This window comes from Plectropomus leopardus, chromosome 6 (assembly GCF_008729295.1).
Source record: "Plectropomus leopardus isolate mb chromosome 6, YSFRI_Pleo_2.0, whole genome shotgun sequence".
NCBI lineage: Eukaryota > Metazoa > Chordata > Actinopteri > Perciformes > Serranidae > Plectropomus > Plectropomus leopardus.
The window spans coordinates 28,753,558-28,765,949 of record NC_056468.1 but is presented as its reverse complement, the minus strand read 5'-3'; the positions used below and the strand labels follow the sequence as shown (position 1 = coordinate 28,765,949).

The window sequence follows — 12,392 nt, the reverse complement described above, 5'->3', positions numbered from 1 at the left end:
ACTAAATTCTCAGTAAGGAGGCAGAATAACACTCTGAAGTGTGGCTTAATTTTGGCGATTAAAAACAGCATGGCCATTTAACAGGGGTTCTGTTGATTTCGAACCTCAAGACTCAATCTGAATGAAAATGGGCTCTGTGGGTACCCATGAGTCTTCCCTTAGCAGACATTCCCACTTGATGTTAGTCCCTTGCAGTTTTTTGGTGTCATTTTATTCCTAATCAAGGTGATCTGGTGAGAATCGATTCACGTTTTTAACATGGACTTCAAAACTGTTTTGTGTGAAGGGACAAAACTGAAACTTGAAACTTAACAGTGAATCAGAGGCCATAAGGCAAACACCTATTGCTGTGTATTGTATTGTTAAAATGCAAAACGGTTGGATGATCCCAAAATTCCTTAATTAATTAATTCCTTTTGTCTGTGTTTGTCACTATCTTTGCCTCTTCATTTTTTTTCTTTCCTCACTCAAACTTACCACCTGGACTCCCTGTGTCTCTGCCCACTCTGCTCAGATTGTGTAAAAGGTAACGAAAATTAAGGATCTTACATATTTTAAGAGCATGTTCAATTCACAAAAAAACAAAAACAAAACAAACTTGTATTGTATTGCACACTTCAAAACTATTATTCATATTTTATTTGCTAGAAACATCTGGTCAGCCAAATCAAAACTTAATGCAGGCCTTTTTGGCCCAAGTTTGTAATATCTCTTATTAGGTTTTTTTCTCAGCCTTTATAGGTATCTGTGTTCGTATGCAAGTTAAGTATGCTGTTTCCTTTTCCTGTTTTTTTGTGGAAAAAAAGGTGACTCTAATCATCCACTAGTCACATTTGTTCATAAGATTAATAGATGGTGATATTCTTCTTGGAAAAAATATTTTGTTTAAGCCAAAAGAGGATGCTTAGTTATTGGACAAGTTTCAAATTTAATGTATATGCATGAAGCAAGGAGTTTAAACACTCAAGATTAATTTTCAAATTTATGTTATGTGCTTGAATCAACAGCCGGGCAGCAGCCAAACCTTTAACGCAAAGCACTAAGAATCAGTTTATTTGCCAAGAGCAATAAATGTACAGGAAAATGTCCCTGTGACTTTGATGCATGAACGCAGAGACGACCCCCACAGTGACCACGAGTTAGTACACAATGGGAAACATGATAGCCAGAAATCACACACACTGCAAGGCAGAACATGATACGTACCATACAACAAGTATAGTGCGTATATACTCTGTATATATAACTTATAGTCGATTCAGACACTGTGACGCACAAAAGGCTGAAGCTACAGAAAGAGATAGAGGAACAGTAGCAACGTGTGAGAGCAACATGAGAGGGTTTAATTGCTCAGAGTGAGACTGAATCTGTTTTGATCAGTTGCATTTGCTCTTTAAGTGACTCATCTTGACATTTTGAATAGTGAGTCACAGTGCAGGCAAAACTTGGCAGTACCAGGAAATGAACTCTAAAGAAATTTCACCTGTGCTGACAAAGACACTAATGATTGCTTAGAGTGCATGTAATTAAACAAAGACAGTAAAAGGAGAAAATAGGAGCCTTATCTGCACTGATGATAACCTCATTGGTTTTCTGAAAAGGTTTTCTTTTGCTCAACTCTACGCCTTTTTTTTTTTTTTTGCAGCACGTCACATTAAAGGAATGTTAACTGCCATTTCAGCGTTTACTGTCATTTCTCCTCCCTGATGTCACCACACCGTGTGACAGTGCTGTCTGCCTTTTGTGCTGAACACCTGCACAATTACACATTTTTGTCACTTATGGGGTCATTGTATTGACTCACATTAATCCACAGCAGACTTAAACGAACCTTACCCATAATTGCATCATGCCCAAACCAAACTCTTATTATTGCCTTTACTTAACCCTTTAAATCCTGGATTGACATCAGTTTCCCCGTCCTGTGTTCAACATTCTTTGACAAGCACTTAAACCTTTGAAACCTGAAAAAATATGCTTAAGTTCTTTCAAAACCATGAGAAAAATGACAATGAGCAACTTGACAAGAAATGTCAGAGAAATGGCAGAGAACTGAGAACTGGGAAAAACTTTATTAGACTCTGTAAAGAAAAGATTAAATTACTTCACAGAAAATGTTGGGGGGCTTACAGTTGGAGCGTTTCTACAGCTTGTATAGTATGAAATTATTTTGAAATCAGTACAAAAAATGGCAAAACGTGTTTGAAAACATGTTTGTTTCTTTAAAAGTTAGTTATGCGCCTGTATAAAGAAAATAATGGGAAATAAAATAAAACTCTGCAGGTGCTGTTTGGTGAAAAAAAAAGAAATTAGAGCTTTAAATTCTGTTAGTAAAAGCTAAAGATTTGACTTTCACTTTAAATGCTTTTTGATTTTTCCTGCATCTAAAGCACTGTGTTTTGTTGGTTGTATTTGTGTACACTTTTTGTTTGTGTTTTTAAGTTTTTTTTTTTGTTTTTGTTTGTTTGTTTCCACTTTTCATCACTTCTGCAGTAACTTTGGTTCAACGCAGCTCTTTTTCCATTTGTACTCTTTATCAATTACCATGTTGTGTTTAACTCAATAGTTTTTTCACTTTTTTACAGCTGCTTCCTGGAAAAAAAACTTTATGACCAGCTCCTGTCTTCAACAAAACTTAGAAGTTTCTCGAGCTGTACAGACATTGTGAGGGCAAAGATGGTGAGTTCAGACAATACATCTAGTGTGAACAGCCCCCAGAGTGTAATAAATACAAGCACACACACGCAAATGACAACAACCATTCAGTCACAAAGTTTATCAAATAATAATTCAGCCTCTCTGCCCCCTGGTGGCTACAACAACTCTGGCTCCTCTCTGTCCTCTCACCTGTCTCCTTCCCTCACCTCCTCATGTTTTCCACCTCTTTTATATTCAAGTGCAGTGCATGTAGGCTCTCCTTTAAAAATTGTCCTCTGCCTTTTAAATGTGATGTGCTCTACCACCTCCATCGACAAGAATAGCTGCATGACCTTCAGAAACCTGCGTCCAATTGATTGATGTCCGCTTACCTCAAACTATGATGAAGCACTTCCTTTAACTGCATCCCCACGTATTCACAGAAACTGTAACACTTCATTCATTCCAAAACTTTCACCCAAGTGAAGCCACAAAATAACAAACTCTAACGCACATTTTGACAGACAGAAGAGCGTTGCAAGTTACAAGTTGGACAACTGCAAGTATGTTAATTAATTTTATACTGAAGCACTGATGAGTCCCTAAGGAGGACAACCTGCTAATAACTGTATTTTGATCTAAATAAGAGTCTTAACCGGACAGATAATGTAAATGCCAACCACTTCTTTGAATTCCTCATCCTCCATCCTGACAAAGTACAAACACAGCGACTTTCCAAGGACAGTGTGTATCAGTGTGCGATGTGTGTGTGTGCATGTGTGCATGCATGTGGGGTCACGTAGGCGCGTGTCAAACTCTGCGCCTGGTTCATTAAACAGCGCACAGATCAATTCTTAATCTGCTTTGTATCTGTCCCCACACATGCAGAAACACACACCCGAAACCCCCCTTAAACACGCGTTCAGATACACACGCACACACACGCACCATCCTCCATCACTTTGGAGCGTTTCTGTCTTCCACTTTGTCAAATTCAATTACCGACGACATCACTAAAGGAATCTCAACAATTACCGCTCAAGTCCCCTGGGTGTGTCTGTGAGATGATGTGCGTGCATGCGTGTGTGTGTGTGTGTGAGAGAACAGTAATATGAAACAAGTATGACAGAAAGTGCATGTGTGTCCAGTATGGAGGAGAAATAGGACAATAGTATGTATTGGTTTTTGTTTTATGTAGTTACAGGACAGCACTGGCCATAAATGCACAAATGCATGTGTGTGTGTGTGTGTGTGTGTGTGTGTGTGTGTGAGTGTGTTTGTTTCCCATGTGTGTTTAAGTGTGTGTGAACTGACCATTTGTAAAGCCTTTTCCACCCCTCTTCTATTGTTGCTACGCCTGTCAAGCTTTCTGCTCTCTTGTGAGACAAATGCGGTTGGAAGAAAGCAGTTCCTTTCATTTTTTTGGTTGTCTGAAATGACAACTGTCACTTGCAGATTTTAATCAGTTGTAGCTAGCTAATTAATTCAAAGCAAAACTTGAGTGTCTTTCAAACTGGACTCAGTTTAACATGTTTTTGTGTCTATCTGACTGATGGAGACAACAGTATTTAGAAATTGGTCCAGTATTGAGTGAGAATGTTACAGCTGGCAGCCGCGAAAAACAGGCTCCAATATGACCACTTGGGCATTCGGCACCATCTATTTATATCGACTAAAGGGCTTGTTTTTGCCACTGACAGGCTTGTTGCTCTTTTATAAGTCTCTGACAACAATATGGAAAGAATCCTCAAAGAGAAATTAAACATTTTTCTTTACCTTTCCAATCTGTTTGTTCCTGTGTGTAACTAAGTCTCGCTCAAGGAGCAGTCTCGTTCTGAAATATCATGAGAGGTGACTTCTATCATGAGAGGTGCTGTGTCAGAGTACAGAAAGACAAATGTGATACAGTCCATGAGAGACTTTGTTACACACACTTACAAACAGACCATATCAGCAAAAGGTAAAGAAATACATCTCATTTTTCAGTAGGGATATTTTACATCATGTTGCTATTCACTTAATGACATAATGAGAATCCAAGCATGTTAATGGAAACACCAAAGATTTTTAATGAATGTAAATTTATGGAGAACAAATGTCCCTCGTGATTTCATTGTGGTATGTTTCACTGCTACTAGTTGCAGTGCTTTCTGTCAAAACTGGACCAGTACCAAAAGTTATAGCTCTATCATTTACTTTGACATAAAAACATAGAAGAATAGGGTCCAAGTGGAAAAATACTGGATTTTGCCTTAACATTAGTTACATTAGCAGGGCGTTTGGTGGTTGAGTGGATAAAGCAGGTACTGCATAAATGAAGGCAGTGTCCTTGCCGCAGTGGCCCCTGGTTCGATTCCAACTCATGGCCCTTTGCTGCATGTCATCCCCTCTCTCCCTCCCCCCTTCATGCTGTTGATGTGTCATATCTCAATAAGGCAAAAATAATCTAAAAAAAACCCAAAAACATTAGCTACATTAGTTAGTTGGAAAAACACCATCTCCAGTCAATTTTTCAATGTTTTCAGCTGATAAGTAAACAGGAACTTTGGTAGCCAGCATCCTCACCATTTGATGATCAATGAAAAGGACAGAAAATAAATATGTGTGTATATTGTATTGCAGCATAAAGCAAGTTTGAACTAGTATTACAAGATTAGATGCTTATTTCAATCTAAGGTCTAACATAACTTTGTTTGGCTGCTCAGCCTAAATACTTGGTCATACCTTTAGAGTTTTTTTTTTTTTTAAACACATCACTTGAAAGTATGTAAAGTGTGTTGAGTGCAAGACAACAGACACTACTCGACTTATGGAACACAATTATTGTCTCGTGTGAAAGAAAAAGCTTTACTTTTAGCTTATTATTTTTTCAGAGAGCTAAATATACAGGAAAATATAAATTGATACAGGAAAAAAAAAAAACATTAGCACCAATATTTACGATATTTTACAGCCCCACTCCTAAATTCCTCAAATACGGTTTTCTGAGGAGTTCGTCTTTCCATCACAGGAGCCAAGAGCCTCGTAGCTCCCTCATATCTCAAACCCTGATGCTAACCTTAACTGGTTCAAATACCCGGCTAACCCTGGCTTAGCAAAGGGTCAATTGTTTCTGGTCGGGGATCTAGGCGTTAAGCCGGCGGGATATTATCTTAAGACAAGTTTGTTTGCTTTTTCAGTCATCAGCAACCTTCCTCTAAAAAAATATTTCCAATAATTACCTTCACTTTCCTCTCCTCTCACTTTCCACCTTCCCTTTATTTCCTCCTTCTCTTCTCTTATCCTCCACTCTGCTCCCCTTCATCTAAAGTCCTGTATCCTTTTGACGCCCCCTACTTCCCAGTTCTCTAATTTTACCTCCCCTCCTCTCGTCATCGATCCATTCGTCGTCTTCTCACCGCTCCTCATCCTGTCTCACCTCCTTGCTTTGTCAGAGAAAGGCTTTTGCGTGAGGTCAGGATAATGGTACTAATTTGTGTGTAAGCGTGCGCTTGTCCCCTATCTGTCCCCTACTAGCTTTGACACAGCTGACCTACACATACTGCTGTGTCAACAATAGCGGCAGATACACACATACACACACACATCACAAATGACAGTATCTCAGAGGACCTTAACAAGATAGTTTACACTGACAGAGTGAGAGAGGAAGGGCTGTAGAGGAGGGGAAAGTTATTATGTATGTCGGCAGTACGTCGCTGCTGCTTATGTTGTTGTCAGGGATAAATGGGCTAAACTAAACAACACAAGCTGCATCAGTGAAATCTACAGCGCTACACTACAGGCAGTGACGGCCTTAGCCACTCATTTCATCCATACGTTCATTAGCCGGGAAGAGAAAGGCAGTGTGCAATTCCCCCTGCAAACATTTATCCACCATGAGTAATTAAACAAAAGGTTGCTTAATGGAATGTGATGTGAAACTCTAATCGCCCTCACTCTACGGCTTGTAACTTGCAACAGAGAAACATTTTATTCCTCAAGAGTTTATTCTTCATTCCTACGAATTGAAGGATGTAGCCAGAGCAGAGCTCAACAAGCTCGCAGTGAAAATGTGGAATGTCAAAAGTTCAAACACATGAATGAAATAGCAGCCTTTCCTTCATTTATCTGTTAATTTCCTCTGCTGGCTTAATGCTTTTCATTGTTGCAGGGCCCTGAAATCTATAAAAGAGCTATTAAAGCCGCTACAAGGCTGTAAATTCAGCATTATGTTGCTCTGTAGAAACACAACTTCAAAGACGAGTCGCATTTTAGGGGGCTGCCATGTTCAATGGCTGCAGCTCAAGATAAAGAACATCGCAAATGTGTGATAATTTTCACAAAATGCAACTGAGAAATGTAGCCTTCATTTTCACAAATTTACAACGCAATCTTCATCTGCCAAAAATGAGACTGTCCTCCAAGAAGAACAATATTGTCATTTCAGAGATTGCACCAAAAAGACACATGCTCACATTCAAGTGAAAAGCCCCTCAGCAAAATGCTTCCACGTGTTACTCTAAAGGGTATCGACAACCACTTTTCAACAACTGTGTTGTGGGTCCCTGAGCGTCCAAAACTGACACTAAAGGCACACCTTGAGCATCACAGTTTGAAGTGTAAGGCCACTGAACAGAGATGTGACTGTGCATGTACAGAGCTGGGAGGAAAAGCTTTTATGTGCTCTGGTCCTCTCACCTGGAATAGCCTCAAAAAGCATTTGAAACTAAGAAAACTGATGTCTCTCTGCCTGATTTTAAAGCTCTCATAAGGGTGAATGAATCAGTTGCAGCTTGTCATTTATATATATTTCTATTCTTTTCTTTTCTGTATTATTCAATTTTTTTGTCTTCTTGTAAATGTATATATTTTTTTCTTTTTCCCTATGTTTACATGTCTTAAATAAAAATATTCATTCATTCATTCACACTGTTTATATCAAACTGGTTGGTGGTAAAAAACGTCCCAATTTACAGAACTACTGGATTACTTTTTCACAAATATATGCTACAGTAATTTTTATGCAAGCCAGGTTAAAGGTGCTGTGGGCACGAAATCCCAATTTTTAAACTTGGATGCAAGTCATCACTGTCTCGCTTTTCTTTTTGACGAGTCAATCATTCTTTTCTGTTTGCTTAATCCCCTCGGCATGGAGGTCTGAGGTCAGGGTCAGCTCGAGCAGACGCCATTGAACTGGCAGGGATCCAGTTTCTCTCTAAAGGACGGGACATGTTTGAGTGTGAACCTGGAGAAAGGACAATCCCAAGTGCTGCGCCACCAAAACTAACAGAACCGCTGTACTAATTAATAAAACAGAAATAACTTTCAAACAAATACTGTTACAGAAACAAGCCGATGCCAGAGACTGAAGATTGATTCCTCTTGTGCTACGTCTCCCCTGTGCCCTTAAGGCCTAAAGTGAAACGCACCCTCGCTGTGACAGTTTCAATATGAAGCCAATTTCCTGGTACAAGCCGACAGGAGTGGTGCTGTTTAAGTACGATCAATAACAACACTGAGAAAATGGAAGGAACTCATTCAGATAGATGTTATGTTAGTGCTCCATGTATTTGTGTGTTTGTGTGTATGTGTGTGTGTGTGTGTGTGTGTATGAAAGGGTGGCGGCAACGGCTGCATGCTTCTGTGTGCATTTTTGTGTATAGGTACGTTTTTCTACACCCTTGAGTGAAACAAGGCCACAAAAAGTGTTACAAAATGTTCAAAGGGACAGTTTGCCCTAAAATTTTTCAGATTTTTCCTCTTGCCTGTAGTGCCATTTATCGAACTAGATTGTTTATGTGTGAGTTGCAGAGTGTTGGTGTTGTCAACCATAGAGATGTCTGTCACTCTTGAATATAATGGAACTAGATGGCACTTGGCTTGTGGTGTTCAAAATGCCAAAAAGATGCATTTGAAAAACTAAACACTAATGTCTCTGTCTTGGAGTCATGACCTGGTTATTCAAGATAATACACAAACCTTGATGTTCTTTTGGCGTTTTGAGCACCACAAGCTGAGTGCCATCTAGTTTGATTATATCAGAGAGACAGCAGACATGTCTGCGGCCGATATCTTCAACATTCAGCAACTCACATCAAAACAATCTAAACTGATAAACAGCACGAAAGGTAAGAGGGAAAATATTAAGTTTTTCCTTTGGGGTGAACTGTCCCCTTAAGTAAGGAAAGACCACATTCAGACAAATCTTTTCGCCTCTATTAATTGATCAGATTCTGAGAGTTGGTGTATTTCTGCCGTCTGTTTTCATTTGTTACAAATAACTAATGTGGCATCAGTGCAGAAGAACATCTGTGTTCGGACTCACAGTCAGACCAATTTTAGTTCTTACAGGATATTTAGTCATTTCTGTCCCTTCACTTCAGACTCTCTTCTTATACATTAAGCAAAGTGAGGTCATACAACTGTGGAATAAGTGCTACATTTACAAGCTGAAAATGTTTAACTCTGCCTTATTCATAACCTCACGTCACCTTTATATATGTATATATATATATATATATATATTACACCGTTTCTTCTTTATTTCTCCTGGAAACCAGGGAATTTAGGTGTAGAGGTGGACACATACATACAAACTGCTGTCTTACCCTACTGATGTGTCAGCGTCAGACATGATTTATATCAGTGAAGCTTGATCCAAGGGGTTTCAAATGAAAGAAATGATCCTCAGAATCACTTAAGCGTCCAACAAATCTACCTACACAGTGTGTAGATTTGGTGTAAAGCAAAGAAATAACAGACAGAATTAGTAAAATACTATTGAGGCCTTTTTCATCAACTAACAGAAGGTGCTTTGGACAACAGCATCCATTACCTGAAGATAAATTATTAAATCTCCGAGGATCTTTTATATAAAATGTGCAGAAAGTTTCAAATGGGGAATGCAAAATCATAAAGTTTAGATACATTTTAGGACAGCACACAGATACTACGAGAAGCACTGCAGCAGAAACTAAACTCACCACTGGGTAAACTCTTTAGCAACCTTAAGTCCTCCTTTGTCCTGATTGTGTTTGTGTTGGTTTGTTTGTATGTGGTGATTAAGTGTTTGCAAACTGCTGTTGTTTGTTGACATTTGATCTGACAGATACTTCCTCTCTTGTATTTCCTCATACACGCATACACACATGCACGCACATATGCACGCACACGCGCGCACACACACACGCACAGAGGGAGCTTTAACACAGACAGCTGTTTGACAATAGCACCCATGGGGTACAGCTCCAGGTAGCTGTAGCTGTCACTGAGTCACTATGACAGCTGTAAAGTGCAATCCAGAGAGCCAGCGCCGCAGCACATCCAGGACTACGTGCCCTGAGCTGAGGTTCCAAGGCATCAATATCTCACAGGTGTCAGACAAAATTTGCCTCTTTTGCCAAGATTGGCAGACCGAAGCTGCTACAAGTCCCTCACTCGTGCAACCAAATACTAAGCCGTCCATTTAGATGTAAAGCGCATGCTTTAAAAACATACTCAGAACTAAAAGTAAAGTTAATGCCTGTCTCCCATTATCAACATCTTTCAGGTGCTTTTCAATTGGTCCAGCTCATGCAAAAATACAAAACAAATACAGTCACCAGAAGTAAATGTTGGCTTAAATGTTTCTGCAAACCACAAATACATCACATTTGAATGTTTGATTCATAAAGTGGTTCTTAAGTGAGGTAACATATGAGCAGGCTTCGTCATCGAGGGAAAGAGGGGATGGTGGATGTCATCTAGGCAAGATGCAGGCCAAGCTGCAGACCACTGCTGACCTCTGACCAACAAACAAAAGAACTGATCTGGCGAGTCATTGCTGTGTTTTCAGCAGCTTTTAAGGCAAAAAACATGGGAATTTTGTAGCAATCCTTGCTGCTTGTCTTGTGGCTTTTTTGGCAAAAAGAGCAAATGTTTTTACCAAGACATTGCAGCTTTTCGTGCCAGGATTATGGCAAACAAAGCTATTGTTTTTAACCAAATTACTGGTGAGATAATGGCCTTAAAAGTGGCTCTTTTTTGGAAGGTTACGTGGAAGGTGAAAAAGAAAGCTAAAAAAATCTTGGTTTGGAATAAAATAAATGTTTTTTACAACATAAGCAAGGTAATGAGTACGTGATGTGGTGTGTGTTACCTTACACATTTGTCACTTGTTGTTAACTACTCAACAATATCAAAAAAATACTTAGCGTTTCACACGGGACACATACAGTGTACTTTGTGAGTTAGATGTCCCGTCAGACCCATTCAAATTTTGTTAGCAGTTATACCTAGCGAGAGATATAGCACATATTAGAGGTATATACTTAGGGTACTTTTCGTGATTGCCAAGGAAATGATAACTGGAGAGATGCAAAAACATAAACTATAACCCAGTGGATGCAAAGACTCTAAAGGTTTTACACATTTGAACAAAAGACAGCAATTCTGCAACTGAAAGTTACACATTTACAGAAAGGTGGGCTCAAGTTACACTGTATCTGCAGGTTTAAGCAAGTAGATTGGTTTGTTGTAATATATTGTAATATGACAAAATATCTCTCAGAAATGTTATTGATGTGTTCTTATTATTGAATTTTATACTTTGAAATGTTACTTTTTTCTGTTTTTTTTGTTTATTTAAATTATTGCCTTATGTTACCGAATGTTCTTTTATATGTAAAAAAAATAATTAAAAACTAAATAAAAAGTTAGAAATGAAATGTTCTTTGTCTGTTGGAATCAGATGGCCCCTGACCGAGCTGCAGCATTTGACGCCCTGGGACGGGCTGTATCTGCTTTCCTGCCAATAGTTTTGCAATATTCCACATTTGGAAGCTCACCATGAAACGGAGCAATGTAAAGACCGTGAGGAAGAAGACTGTAAGCAGAAAAATTTGGATGGAAACCATGCTGGTTTGCAAAATAAATAAAAAATGGAAATGAAATTCACTGCATTTTTCTTTGGGCCTCAAGGATACACATAATGTGTTTTGGTGAGTAACACTGAATGTAAACAGAAACTTTGTTTACAAGAAAACGCCACAGGACACTTTTAATCAACTGGACGAGAAGGCCTTCATACATATTTCCTTATACAACCTGCTACCAGAGCATTTTTCATAAAGTTTGTAAGTTGAAAAGTCAACATCATTTACCCAAGATATAGATGAAGATGAGGTTTAGAGTAAACTATAGAGTTTATCTAACAGCTGCACTCTGTTTAACTCTTTAGCAGGTTTTTATGGCATTATATTATTTCTGTTTACCAAAACAATAAACCAAATGTAAATAAGCTTTATATTTTCTTCCAGCCCAAACAAAACAAATCTGTTGCTTTTTATGGCCAAGAAGTGCAGAGTTTTCCACGTACAGTATCTGCAATTCTGGGACTTTCATATGACATTTAGTAAACAGAAAGTGAGATTAAAAAATGCCTGCACACTGTGATAAGTGTCTCATTATGCTCTGTTGCACAAAGTGAATTAGAGAACAACACAAATCCTCCAAGATTTTAGATTATACTGATGATTCAAGATGGATCCCTTGCTGTGTAAAATACCCTGGAGTTTACCTCCTCAAATTATTGTGATTTCCTCCCTGTTCTTTAAACGCTGTTTGTGTTTCTCAAACTCTTGAGAAAATGATTTCTTAATCCATATTTCACCAACCTGGCAGAGCATGACTTAAGACATTTTATGAATTGCCTGAGCCGGTTTTTCACTTTGGCACATGTTCAATCACAAAACAAAATAGCAACTGCTTTATTTTACCGACTTCCCCAAAATGCA

At 38.7% G+C, this 12,392-nt stretch overlaps 1 protein-coding gene across 1 annotated transcript in view; it reads right to left on the bottom strand.

The window, feature by feature from the left end:
- The window catches only part of si:dkey-215k6.1 (transmembrane protein 132C), a 322,194-nt gene that overhangs the window by 46,139 nt on the left and 263,663 nt on the right, over positions 1–12,392 (bottom strand). The window lies entirely within an intron of this gene.